Source organism: Phyllostomus hastatus, unplaced genomic scaffold (assembly GCF_019186645.2).
Source record: "Phyllostomus hastatus isolate PE091 unplaced genomic scaffold, TTU_PhHast_1.1 phas_scaffold_93, whole genome shotgun sequence".
In the NCBI taxonomy this organism is placed as follows: Eukaryota; Metazoa; Chordata; class Mammalia; order Chiroptera; family Phyllostomidae; genus Phyllostomus; species Phyllostomus hastatus.
Window position 1 is genome coordinate 4,377,494 of NW_025334042.1, and position 15,342 is coordinate 4,392,835.

A 15,342-nucleotide genomic window follows, 5' to 3' on the forward strand; every position below is an offset into this window, starting at 1 on the left:
TTGAATTAGCTTTCAATTTAGCCATGCAACTGATTTTAATCTTCTTGGAATTTTGCAACTTCATATTACTTCAGGGCTTAAACTGAAAACAGCACATTATTTTGGTTACCTTTTGGAAAGTGATGGAAAACTCATGATAGAGCACAACCCCACCACTTTGTAATTAGAATCCTGATAATTGTCATTGATGCTTCAATGTTTCTAAGCCTTAGTATGTGCATCCAAACAATTATCTTCCCAACCTCCATGTGTATAGTTTCATAGTATTGTAAACTATAAATATGAAAAGGTAACTTTTTGTATTTAAGGCCTTTTTCATGTGTAATGAGCATGTTGTTGAGAAATAGAAACTCAGAATGATTGATTTATACATAACAATTTAACAACCAAAGATAGGTGAAACAAAATTCTTATTTTTTCCTTTTTAAATGAATACTAACCAGAGTTCTGGATCCCAAAAGAAAGGATCTTTGGGGTATATAAAGAAGAACAAAATGTTTCTTTTCCTAATTTTTAGATTAACAAAATTTTGAAACACATGAAATTTCATTTTGGCACTTCCTCACCTTGCTTTTTATACTTCTCTCCTGCCATCTAGCCTCAACCCTCATACTTCTGTGCTACCCTCTATGCTCTGTTGCAACATGCTATTAATACATAGATTTCTCCTCCCTCATGGTTCCATATGCCATGGTTACCTGCCTCCCCTAACTCAGTCAAAACTCCCAATCCTGAGTGCAGTTTACCTTAGCCCTCTTAAAGAGGTCATAGGGTCAAGCAAATCATACAGGTATGCATGGCAAATAGCCACATAACCTTCAAAATGGTACTTACATATTAAAAAGAAGCTATTCCTCTAACCTAAATGAATCTAGGATTAATGTCATTCTGATGAGGGGAACAAGTCATCTCTCCTGAACAAGTTTTCTTTTCCACTTGTTTTTTTCCACCACTTTTGTCCTATAAAATATTTAAGAGACACAGATTTTTCCCATAATGGCTCTCAAAGCAATAGAGGTGGGTGATTGTGGTTCAGAAGGTGCAATACTATAGGGGTGGGATATTTATTTCTGTGTAGCGGTGGAGTATATGGTACGTGTTTGTAGGTATAAAAACTGATTATAACAGAGTAAAGAAGAAAACTGGTTATTAAATCAGAAATACCCTCAAAGATTTTAAGTTCAATTGATTTTTACACAAGTTGTTTATACACTATAGCATACATTAAGATAATAAATCTTGATACATTTGATTGGAACTCAGACATAAAAACTGTCTCTTTGAAACTGTATGTGCAATTTACCCATTATGTTTCAAAGGGGGCACAGATGCTATGAGTCTCTCTTTCCTCTTCATTTATCTATCATTCTGTTGAAAACTGAATCACACATTTAATAACCTTTTATTATTTTGAATGACCTAGATATAATGTCACATCATATCACAAGATCCTCAAGTCAGTAAATATTACCTTAGGTTCAAATTAATAGTTTCACGGCAATGGAACATACTGACCTTGACACTGCTTTAGTGTAGAAGAATTAGCCTTGTGCACGGTAGCAGTACAGCCTACTCAACATTGTGTATAAAAACTATACTCCAAGGAACAGAATGGAAATTGAGAGATGTGATGGATAGTTGTAGAAGCATTGGCTAGAAATCACATTTCTTTCTATAAAACTTGCCACAATATATAGGTTTTTCTTGGCTTGGAGTAGAAGACTTTGAATGCAGTAGCTCCTAGTGCTTTTCTATAATAATAATGGGAAAATAATATGGTTCAATTTCATTTTAAAAGCATTCTGGGAGTGTTTAAGATTGCTAACAATTTTTATCCTAACAGAACACATGAAAAATATATTTTAAAAATCTAGAATAAAACTAATATGTAGAGTTCTCTATATACTAGCCTTAATCATAGCTAATGTAGTAAGTTAAATGTCTTCCACCAAAAATATTTTTCTTCTGGCTTCCTGAGGGCTTGAAAATCCACTATTAAAGATTTATAGTTTTGGCTCAAGCTTTTGTTTATTCCTGCTGTGTTCTTTCAAAGACTAAATGCATCTAAATGGAATTTGTGAACAGTCATGGCTTAAGGAGCACATCTAAATTCATTTATGCATTAAGTCAGCAAAAAGCTATTGAACACCTCCTGTGTGTCCGGTGTACCACTAGCACTGAGGATAGACAAGTGAGTAGTTTGAGGTTCCTGCCCTCAGGGTGCATATAGTTTTTTAATCCTTAGTTTTAGCTGTACTAAGATCATGCATTTCTAGTGTCAGTGGTATGAACTTTCTTTGATACTCTATCAGCCTCTTTAGCTCAATATTATCTATGATGAAACATTCCATTTTTTTCTCACAAATTGGCCACAATTTCTACCTTTCTCAATTCCATCAATGGTACCACTATTTTCACAGGCAATAGAACTTTTCCTGATAACTCAAAGCTAATCTTTTCCTTCTCAAAACTCCACTGCATTAAAATTAAAAACCACACAGATTAACACTCAGATGTTCTTTGATTATTCAATGTGTGATCAATTTGCTTCTGAGCTTTGTTATAAAATGTTTATGGGAAAAGATCACTTTTGGCTTCTTACATTCTCTAGATCAGAAGTTCTTCAAATGTGGACCCCGTAGCGAACTGCCCAGATGAATCTGATTAAGCCAAAAGTTTGAGAATCATTGCACTAGATCATTGTGTCTCAAATTTTAATGTGTTTGCAAATCACTTGGGGATTATGCTAAATGTGCATTCAATTTAGTTGATCTGAGATTCTGTATTTTTAACAAGCTTGCAGACAATGCTGATATGTTGAGAAATCGCCTAAAGATCAAAGTAAGAAAGTTTATAGTCCCAAGTATAGGGTTAGGTCTATGGGAGATGATCAACAAATATTTAGTGATTTCAGTCAAGACCACCTTGGTGTGAATTAAGGTGATTGATTCAATTGATTGAATAAGTGTGTCCACAGCTAGAGAAAATAACATTAAGAAGGACAGGAAAGCAAAGGGAGATAGAATTTATCTATGAAACAATTTTAACCAAAGATTTACCTGAACTCCTAACTTGGCCCATTTGTAAAATATTATTTCCTTTTCAATTTCTGTTGTATCTTTTTTTTGCATATATCCTTGTACCCATAAACAAATAGGCTAATCTCAGTTTTTAAATTAAATTTACAGGATTCATCACAATTCCAGTCACTTAACTTGATATAAGCTTGTTAAAATGAGTTCCCTTAAACAGTCCCTTTCTTGGAGCATTTGAGATCTTGCTTCTGGGCAACTGTAGTCAGTTTGGCTCATATAAACATATTCATACAAATTCTCTACAGGTTTGTCAATGCTTTTCATCCAAACCTGGAGATTTCCCCACTTTTCTCTCTGCAGCCCCCTTAAACTACCATCAACAGAGTTCATGTAGCTTTCTCATTACATTTCTCCTTTGATCCCAAATGTATAAAATAAACTGGAAAACTGCCATTTTCTGGAGCATTTTCTCAATCCATTGAGATCTTCCTTCTGGGCATATCCTCAAAAGTTGGCTCAAATAAACTCTTATAAAACTTTTTTCTATATTAAAAAAGAAGACTCTTTCTTTTGTGTATAGAAAAGGGTTTTATTTTTATGTATAAAATTTATTTATTTATTTATTTTAAATATTTTATTTATTTATTTATTTTAAATATTTTATTTATTTATTTTTAGAGAGGTAAGGGAAGGAGAAAGAGAGAGAGAAACATCAATGTGCAGTTCCTGGGGGCTGTGGCCTGCAACACCGGCATGTGCCCTGACTGGGAATCGAACCTGTGATGTTTTGGTTTGCAGCCCATGCTCAATCCACTGAGCTATGCCAGCCAGGGCAATGTATAAATTTTAAATAATAGCACTAAAATGGTAGGACTTCTATAGTTTATGCTCTTGAAGCAATTATAAAAAGTCTTGAATATTGCATTTAGTGGAATGCAGTAGTTAAATGACAAATGAAAGAGAGAAAAATATGTGTTCTGAAAGAAGCAACTGGTGCATAGAGATGTGTTCAGGAATACAAGAATAAAATAATGAACATTAGTGTTCTGGCCCCGTTGAGTTTTATGTTAATAGTATCCTGTTTTTCTGCTATTTCACACAAAATACTGTCATGCCTGGTACATGGAGCACTCACCAAGCAGTCAAAAGCAATTAAATGAATGGTTTGAGCAAGTCAATTTTTATACTTTCCATGCAAATTGAAAAAACAAGTTCAAATAAACTTCAAAAAAGACTTAAGTTTAATAATGAATGGGTTTTCTATTTCATGAGACTCTTAAGTACAGACAAGAAACACCTACAGCATGTTACTCTACATCTGTCTCAAAGTTGTAATACATAGTTACTTAAATGATGTACTTTTGCCAAGATCCATAAATGTTCTGACCTTCTTTGAAATTATGGCGAAAAACAATGCTTTTGTTACATTTTTTTTAATCAAGGAGAGGAGAGAAGGACAAAAGTAACATGACTTCCCTTCAGTGACTCAGATTTGTGGAAGCTTCTCCAAAAATTTCACCTCCAACTGTGGTGGAACTGTTCACAAGGGCACGGATGGACATTCAGTTCAGGAACCAGTTGTATGATTCAGAGAAAAAAAATAAACGGACTAATTTATACTCCAGATCAAACCAGAACTGAATGCTTTCCGAGGGTTTAAAGCATCTGGAAAATCTTTTGAATGCTGTCCCTTCTTTTGGTACTATCTTTTCACTTATTTTTATACAAGATCCAAGATTGGGGGGGGGGTGGTTCTGAAATGTCATGAGAAAGTTATATTCAGCTGAAGTTTATGTAAGAAGAACCAACACTTTTTCCTACTTGACTTCTATTCCAATGTCGCATACTTAAGAGCTGATCGTCTAAGAGTGCCAGCATTCCCCTGAACCAAAATAAGCAAACATCCAAGTACTTTGAATTCTCTTCCTCAAAATTCTGCTTCATTATCCTGGGGTATTGACAGAATAAAAGAACACTGCTGAATTCTAAAAGGTTTTCCAATTTATCTGGATATGCTGTAATATGAAGGAATTTATACACTGGATTTACCTTTTTTTTTTTTTTGAATCCTATCCTGCAGAATTCCTGACAACTCTGCACTATCTGTCAAAAGAAGAGGGAATCACAAGAAATGTTCATCTTATTTTTCCAGAGTCCCCCAAATCCACAGCTCCTCCAGTAGCTTAACAAAGCTTACTCAGGAGAGTTCTGCTACAAGGCATTGCCTCCACTGACATGGTCACTTTGTTGGAAATCACTTTGAATGAGGCATTGAGGCCCCTGTGAAAACAAGTTTTACTGCTATTGTATGTAAGAGACCCCAAATGACTTGAGACCAGAGAACTTTCCGTCGTGCCCTCCACTGATCCCTGTATCCTCTCCCTTACCTTATAGCTATTCCTTCCCACCCCCTCTTGCATATGACTTTAGCCCCTAACTCTTCTTCTTCACTTCTCTCAATAAAATCTAGACTGACCAAACAATGTCTCTTATTCTATTCTAAGAACAATCCCTCTATTTCCATTTCTGAAACTAGCTGGACTTCAGCCAACCCCCATCTTGCTAAGTCTAGCTGAACCTCAGCCAACTCCCTCCTGCTAAAACCATGCAAAATTTTCCGCTGTCCTCTCCAAGTTAGAATGCTCCTTTGGAGCTTTCCTTCAGAGCTTTATGTTAATGGATCTTTAGTTGATTTTCTTCCAAAGTTTTGCTGCTGAGACGTGGGCAGGATTGGCTCCTCTGCTGCCCAGGCCAGGCCACTTTGAAGTGGAATGAGCCCTTCTATGGACCAGAGACCAGTGCCTGACTCTTTAGCTGTGAATCACTGCCTATATCTTAATTTTCCTCTTTATTGTTCTTGGTATACATCTCTCAGTTTGGTGCTACAAATCGAGGTTCTCATGATCATGGTGGGACCATAGTGACAAAGAGATTTTGGTAGTTTTCTCAGGCCATTCGAACATAGGGTTAACTTTATAAAGCCAACAGCACTAAACATTGGGAGATCTGGAGGATTTCAGAACTTCAGTGGCCACACTGGAGAACTTGGGATACGAATAAGACAACCCATTTGTATGGCACCTTAGCATAAAAGTCTTCAAAGATTCCAAATACTCAATGGTTGAGAAGTTTTTAAGTGGTATGAAGAGGCTCTTAAAGATCAAAATTCTAAAAGACAACAAAAATATAAAATTACTTAAGGACTCTGTGGGAAAAGCTAATAAAAATATGGAAGATCTAAAAATCCAGACTTAAACTCTCCTTCCCCTTCTGCCTGATCTTTGTATTGGCTTCCCTCCTGGCTCCCCCTATCTCAACTCTCTTTCCCTGATGACCCCCTCCTCCTCCTCCTTTTGTACCTTCTGTCAACCCCCTTCCCTGTCCTCCATTGCCTCATCCTTAGAACAGTCCTCTCCTTGGAGAACATACCTTCATGATATCTTTTAATGTGGATGGAAATGATCTTACAGCTTTAATTTAAACCTTGGCCAATGATATTTCCATAATGAGAGCTAGGACTTTCTGATCCCTTCTTTAAAAAAAAAGCTAGAAGTTAACTGAAGAATTTAAACATTGTCTTAGGAATTTATAGTCTGGAAATCTCTAATCTGTATCAATTAGCTCATCTCTCTGTGAGAATTAGAGTATAGAACTTAGTTTGGAAAGCAGGATGAATGGACTACTAAAATGACATAAACATGGGACAACATTTAATTGTGGGTGTATATAGAAAGTATTACAATAAGGCACGATCTATTAGTAGCTATTCCTGAGTTTTTATCTGTCTGAAATGATTGGTCAAAATTGAGTTATGTAAGAAGGAAAAGAAATAAATCCATTCTTGATCTCAGAGATAGTGTACCTACCACCTTCCACAATACTCTTTTCTCAATAGGAGTGAAGATATCAAAGTTGCACAACTGTCTTCTTTGTTGATGGCCTTAAGCCTAAGGTGAAAGATTTAGTTATATTTAGCTAGGAAATAGAAGATGGAAGACTGCCTTCTCTCCGAATTACAAGAGTTTGATGAGCATTTTGAAGGTACTTTGGCTCAGACAAAAATACAAATTAAGTTAATAGTTATTCAGATTAATCAATTAGATAAACCCAAGAACAAAACATCTCTATGGCTAGTCTACACAAAGGCACTTGTGGGTGTTATAAGGAGAAGGGACACTGGAAAAACACTTGTTCTGAAATAACTTGAAAGACAGTATCTAAAGTGAGAATGGACCAACTTTGTGTGATAGAATTTCTCCCCTTAGAGAGGGTAGAAGCTCCTGTTTGTTCATAATTGCCCTTAAAACAAAAGGGAGAATACAGAGTTAATATTATGAGCATAATTTTCAAGAAACTGCAAAACACCTAAGATGTTCCTTTTTAGTTGATACTAACCTACATACTACCATAAACCCACCTTTCCATCATTTCTTCCTTGGAGTAACCAAAACATTTCAATGATAAGAATCTCAGAAACTCACTAGTCAACATACTTTTCTGCATAGTGGCCCCATCATGGTGAATCTGTTGAAGATGAGATCTAACGGCAAATGAGGTGCTACTCTTAAATGTGGGCTGGGTAACCTCTTTTTGGAAACCCATGGAAGAGAATAGTTATTTGATGCTGGTGCAGATGGATTTCCCAGTACCTGAGGCTGATTAATATCCTTCTATAACAAACAAAAAAAATTGCCCTTCAAAAGCTTCTATGCTTGGATTCTCCAATAGCACCTTTCTTTCTATTTGTATATGAAACACCTAAAGACAAGCTTTGAGGGTTCTAACTAGACAGCTCCATGGGCTTCAGACACTCATCACTTACAATAGCCTCTCATTTTACCCTACAGAAAATGCCTCTGCGGGCAGTGGCAACAGCAGTAAAGTCAACTGAGGCTTCTACTGACAGGATCTCCACTTAATCTTATGATCCCTTACATCATTCAGACTTCACTCTTACCTAAAACAATCCATGTTTTTCTGCTGCTGGACTGACCTTTTGTGAAATCCTTCTCACTCACATATGTTTCTATTCATTGCTGTAGCCCCTAAAGCCCTACCCACAACACCCCAGCTGCCTCCTCCAACATTCTTCCATTCCCAGAGGAGGAGAACCTCACGACTGTCATGCACTGATTCAGGAGTTTTCCTTGCCTCCCTCTCATCTCCTTGAAACTCTTTTAGACAACCCAGAGTTAGAACTGCTTATAAATAGAGCCTATTTGAGAAACAAAGACGAAGGCTATTAAGCTCAGTATGTGATCACAACTCACTTAGACTTACTTAAATGTTATCCTTTCCTAGAGGCTAAATCTGTACAAGTGGCTGAAATTTGTAGCATATACTACAGCCTGCTAGTTAAGGAGAGAGAAGAGAGTGAATATGTACACAGATAGCAAATATGTTTCTGGAGTAGTTCATAATTTAGGTATGCTTTGGAAGCAATTTGGCTTCTTAACCACATTTGGTATTGCAATTATCCATGGAAGTCATATAAAAGTCCTATTAGATACCTTGTTTCTTCCAAATGAATTGGCTATATTAAGGTTGAACCTCACATTAAAAAGCACACTCAAGAAGCAAAGGGTAATACTTTAGCAGATTACTACACAAATGAACTGCTTTAACACCTCTAGACTGTCCAATGAGTCCAAGAGTCAAAGCCAAAACTAACTCCTAACTATTGGCACCAGGTCTTAAGTTAACTTCAGCATCAAGCATTCAAATCTGAAGATCAAATGCTTGGAAAAGATCACATGGTTTTCTCCTCTCAGATAGCCATGGTGGCACCAAGATGGTCTCTTGGTCTGCCCCAAGTTGCTGAAATGGACCTTCTCAAAAAATATTACATGCTGTGACGCTCTATGCAAAGGAAAGTTTAAAAACAGTCATAATCGAGCATTGGCAGAATACTTGAGTAAGATTTCAGAGGATATCTCTGCTGTATCACAAATTTGTCAAACCCAGCCTCAGCCTCTTGGGAAAATTGTAAAGCTAGGGCATGGGCACAAGCCAAAACATCTTTTGGACATCTATCTACAAATGGATTTCATTCAGATATTCACCTCTGTGATTATGTCCTTCCTACTGTGTCTCTGTTTCCTGGTCTTCTAGTAGCCTGGTTTTTTTTTTTTTTTGCCATAAAATTACTGCTCTGACAGTAGCAAAGAAACATTTATACTTTGTGTTTTCTACTTGTCAATACCCACCTATTCATCCAGCGGTAGAGATGCCAACTGAGACTTGTAAGACTAGCTGTCTGAGGAATTCGAGTTGCCAGGGCCAAAGGCTTTGCCCTTAGTTCTCACAGCCATTGGGGCCAATCTAATAGGAACTCGTAGACTATCCTCGTATGAACTGGTGACTGTCTGTCCAATGCATCTAGGGCCTCACTCCCTACCCTAACTGCTTGTTTACAGTCAAAAATGGCAAAATATGTATCAGATTAAAACAGTATGTTGAAGTGTATAATCACTAGGTCCAAGCAGCTTTTCCTAGTGATAAACCACAGGAACTGCTGCACGAACTTGAGCCTTGAGTTTTGGGTTATGGAAAATGATAATAACATGATTGTTCTCAGACTTCACTGGGAAGGACCAGTTATGTAGGTAATACGTATTTTCATACCCTTTTGGTGTGTGTGTGGTGGCATCAGTAGAAGGTCTGTCTGCCTCTGCAGGTGACATACACCTGTCGTTCCAAACACCTAGGCACCAAAACTACTGTTCTACCACCTTACTTCAGATGCACCTTAGGGCAAAAGAAGGAAAACCTGAAGCTGAATGAATTTGTTTTCCTTTCTGTGGTGAATGGGCATCTCAAAACTAGAAAACAAATTGAATCACAGTAAATAAGTTCTATTTCTTTTACACTTTGCATTGCAGACTGAGAATCATGTCTGCTATATCAAGTTACCTTACAATTTAGTCACTGAGCAGTGCACCATCTTGCCCAGCCTATCCTCTTTAAAAGTCTGCCCCAGATTAGGAAAAGCAGAAAAAAGGCCTCAAAAGAGGGCAGACCTGATAGCGCCTGGGGTTTGAGAACCTAGATTCAGAAACGTGCTGCTTCACTCCCACTTCCTTCTCTCAGCCTCCAAACTGGCGACACTGCTTGTTTGCCTTTTACATCTGTACTAGTAGGTACACCAGTTCATGCCTCCTTGTCTACCAGCAGTCTCCCTGTTCCTCCTTAAAGTCCTATTTTTGTAAATTCAAATTATAAATTTCAAAACAAAAATTTAACTCATAGATACAGTGAACAAATGGGCAGTGGCCAGAGGCAGGCAGGGCAGGGGTGGTAGTGGTGGTGCAGGCCAAATGGGGGAAGGTGGTCAGAAGGTACCAATTTCCAGTCACAACATAAATAAGTCCTAGGGATGCAATGTACAGCCAGGTGACTGATTATAATACTGTATTGTAAAATTGAAGGTTGCTGAGAGAGTAGACCTTAAAAATTGTCATCACAAGAAAAACAATTTTGTGACTATGTGTGGTGATGGGTGTTAACTAGACTTATAGACTTATGGTTAGACCATTTAACCATATGTTAACATATCATATCATGTGTACACTGAAACTATATAAAATAATGCCATGTGTCAATCATATCTCTATAAAAAGTTATAAAAGTATTCTGACATACCTATGACCCATATGGACAGCCCCTTTCTGGGTATCACTTAGCCCAGGAGATCCCAAGGCTTCGTGGATACAAATGAGAATTATTAGAGGAACTTGAAAAACTTACAGATGTTGGGAACCTATCCCAGACATACAAAGGGAGAGTTTTCTGGCCAGGAACAGATAGGAATGGGAAGAGGCATGTTAGGAAACTATATGTTTGAAAGACATTCTCCAGCTGATTCCAGTGACAAACCATGTATAGAATACATTGAACAGATTAATTTTCTGACATTGAATTATTTTAACCCTTAGAATATTTTAACCTAGGGATGTTGGACCCCCAAGACTATTCCACCATTTGCTATTCACTCTGCCATCACCATGAGTGGTTAGCACGGAGTATACCAGTTGGTTGGGATATGTTAAAGGATGAGGGCATCAGTACAGACAAATCCCAGACAGCAGAGCAACTGTGGCATAGCTGAGGGAAACTGCTCATATTTTCTTGTGAATTAGCAAAAAAAGAAAAACATCCAAAGTATCAGTCCTTCATCAAATTCATGATACATGTTATTGGTAGGAGTGGTCAGCACAAAACAAGATGACAACAGTTGAAACTACACATGGTAAAATCTATGAACAATGAAAATTGGACCAAGGGATCATATCCTGACACTCACACTGAAACATATGAATATTGAATGGGGAAAAAATTAGACTTGGCAGAAGTAATCAACACTTAAATAACTCTGCTAACAGCTAAGTGGGCACATATTAAATTTTATTGCCAAAAATTAACAGAAGAATCCAATTATTTGACTAAATTTAGGTATGAATAATTTGACCTGAGATCATTAGACTTGGTACAAATATTGCCTATAAAAGAAAACTTGCAGTTGCAGAAATTATAATCAATAAAATTTTGATATGAACAACAAGGAAAAAAACCACATTAATAACATTTTCATTGAAACCTTATGTGGAATATAATTGATTCCAATGAAATTAATTTCAGTAAATTAAAAAATCAAAATGGAAAAAATTAGAAATGTCTTAATACCTTGGTCTAAAAATTTTATCAGGAATTAAAGTAGCTTAATAGAAATGAGCTTTAAACATACTTTTTAAGTGAGTATTTATTCATGTAAGCATAACTTTGATGTAAAGTTTTCTACTCCTAAACACAGGGTTCAAAAAATTCTCAGGTCAGAAAGTGCACAGGGTCAAAATGGATGGGTCAAAACAAAAGGCTCCAAACTTCTTGTACCCATTTACGTACTGTGGAGTGTGGAGAAAGAAGCAGCAGGAAAAGCCTGGAAGAGGAAGTGAACCCGAGGAGAGTGAGCATCCATGAAGAACCATGGCTTCAGGCTCCTGGGCATTTAGGAGCCCAGAACAAGAGTGTGTACCTGGGAAGAAGAGCCCAGAAGACAAACTTCATCCTTTAACATGTTTACTAAGCCTCTCTCTCTTTTATCTAGTTTCTTACAAATAGTAAGCATTAAAGTCATCAGAAATAGCCGTGCTTCCAAATGCAAGTTCCACTGTCATAAAACAGGTAAATAATAAGTGTTGGGGAGGATGTAATAAATTGGGACCCTCATACACACAGGTTAGAACAGGATACAGCCATTCCATTCTTAAGTATATGCCCAAGAAAAAGAAAACTGTTGTGTTCACACAAAAACTTATTCACAAATGTTCATAGCAGCATTATTCATAAAAGCTAAAAATGGAAATGAAAGTCTCCATTACCTGATCAATGCATAAACTAAATGTGGCCTATGTGATGTTGCTGGGCAATAAAAGTAAAGTATAAGCACATGCTACAATGTGGATAAACCTTCAAAACATGCAAAGTGAAAGAAGCTAGTCACAAAAGACCACATATTGTGTGACTCCATTTATATTAAATATACAGAATAGACAAGTCTATAGAGACAGAAAGTACATTAGTGGTTGCTTAGGGCTAGAAGGAGCTGGGAGGAAATGAGGAGTAAATGATAATGGGTACAAGATTTCTTTTGGGGGTAAAAATGTTCTAAAACTGATCATGGTGATAATTGCAAAACTCTGTATTCATTAAATCATTGAATTGTGTGGGATGTAAATTATATCATCTCAATAAAGAAACCTCATTAAAATTGTAAATCTCTGTGAATGAAATCACATTCTAAAGTTTTGGGAAGTTAGTTCATCTCTTGGGGTATCTGTCTCCTTCTCTTTATAATGGGAATGATATTAATACCTGGTAAGGATGATGAAAGAATTAATGAAGCAATGTATATGAGAATGCCCATACACATATGGCATGAAAAATAGAAATGGCTAACTCTCTGAAATGATCTATGCTTTTCCTTCTACAGTAGTGAATTGGCACAGGAACAATTCCCTGGGCAGGGACTGTGATTTCCATAGCTCTTTCCATTCACTTATATCATGATCTTATTCTGACCCAAAGTATGTGAACAGAAATGGTGTCTGATCGGGGTGGTTAGGAATCCATTATATCTATTTCACCCTCTCTTCCCTCTTCCACCTGGATGCTGAGCAATTTGTAGGGAGGTTGAGCCATAAGATGAGAGATGCTGGGGTCCTGAAATCCCTCCATGGGGAAGACCTACCTGCCAGCTGTGTGCACCACACTAGGCTGATAGTCTCAGTGAGAAAGAAAATTCTGTTTGGTTGAAATGTTTTTGGTAGAGCAGATAGTATGACCTTCACTAATATAAAATACAGAGAGGTATAATAAATTGTTGACAAGAAATAGAACATGTTTGTCATTCATTAGTACCTTTGGAGTTTCAAAATGAAAGCCAGTAGGCACTCAGAAAGAGGGCAAATATGGAAATCTGAAAAGTGTAAGTCATGACTCCATCCCACTCAAAATTTTATTAAGTGTTTATTGTACCATTCATTGCTCAAACTCACTTAAGGCTTTTATGCACTTCATTGAATCCCAAGGCCCTGAAGCAATTACCACATCAATGCTGAGTCCTCTGCACTATTTTCCAGCCCTAATCTCTACAGTGAGCCTACATTCTCAAGGAGGGAGTCAGAAAACAAGCCAAACAAATAAATAAATTGTATGGTATATTGGATAGTGATAATTGCTATGGAAATGAATAAAGTAAGAAAGGAGTGTGGGAGCTCAGGAATGGTATTCAGTTTTTAAAATGCTGGTCAAGGAATGTGTTATGGAGAAAGTAGCATTGGAGCAAAGATTTGAACAGAGAGGGAGCAAGCTATGCGTTCAGGGGGAACAGTCACAGAAGCCCTGAGAAAGGAATATGCCAGGGTATTCAAGGAGACCAATGTGACTGGGGCAGGGTAGGCAAGGGAAAGAGTGACTGGGAAGAGGTCAGAGAGGTAAGGGGGTGGGACTAGAGTCTACGGAGGCATAGGGGCTGGACAAAGAACACAATGGGGGATCCAAAAGAGTTCAAGACCAGAGATAATTGGTTGCTCTTTTTGACTTCAGCAGTGAATGCCAGCATAATGCCCAAAAGATGAAGTTCCACCTTCTTAGATATCAGATCGGTAATTGGACAGCAATACCGTAGCAGGAACCATTAAGAACTCAGGTGGTGAATGGGATTTGAGGTTCCCTGTCCTCCACACCCTCTTGCCAGCATTAAGTCACATCAGTACCTCTGGAAGCAAAGGAGAGGGAGGACATTTCAAAGACTGAGTGTTTACCAAACAGATTGTTTAATCTGGAAGAGACTGAGTTCATAAGGATAAGAAAATAACCATGAAGGACATTTGGTCCTGTCTAAAACATCCACAGAGATATTTGGTCTAACCAAAAAGTTCTTTTTTAAATTTGGTCTTTATTGTAATTTTTTCATTACCATGTAGTCCCCTAAACTCCCCTCCCCCCAGCAATCACAACACTGTTGTCCACGTCCATGAGCTCTTTTTCCTTTTTGCTCAATGTCTCCACCCCTTAACTTCCCTGCTACCAGCTGTCACCCTGCTCTCCATCTATGAGTCAGTCTCTGTTTTGCTTATTGGTTCAGTTTGTTTATTAGATTCCACATATGACTAAAATGATATGGTATTTGTCTTTCTCTGACTGGCTTATTTCACTTAGTATAACGTTCTCCAGGTCCTTTCATACTGTTGCAAATGTTAAAACTTTCTTTTTTATGGCCAAGTAGTATTCGATTGTATAAATATCTCATAGTTGTTTTATCCATTTTTTCACTGATGGATGCTTTGGCTGCTTCCATATCTTGTCAATTATAATTAATGCTGCAATGAATATAGGGTGCTTATGTTCTTTTGTATTAGTGTTTCAGGAATCTTACGGTATATTCCCAGGAGTAGAATTGCTGGGCCAAAAGGAAGATCCATTTTAAATTTTTTTGAGGTATCTCCATACTGTTTTCCACAGTGGCTGCACAGTCTGCATTCCCATCAATAGTGCAAAAGTGTTCCCCTTTGTCCACATCCTCACTAGCACTTGTTGTTTGTAGATTCGTTGATTACAGCTGTTCTGACAGATGTGAGATGATATCTCCTTGTTGCTTTAATTTGCATTTATCTGATAATTAGTGATGTTGAGCATCCTTTCATATGTCTATTGGCCATCCGTTTGTTCTTTTTGGAGAAGTGTCTATTCAGGTCCTTTGCCCATTTTTTAAATTAGGTCAGTTGTGGGTTTTTCAGTTTTTGAGTTT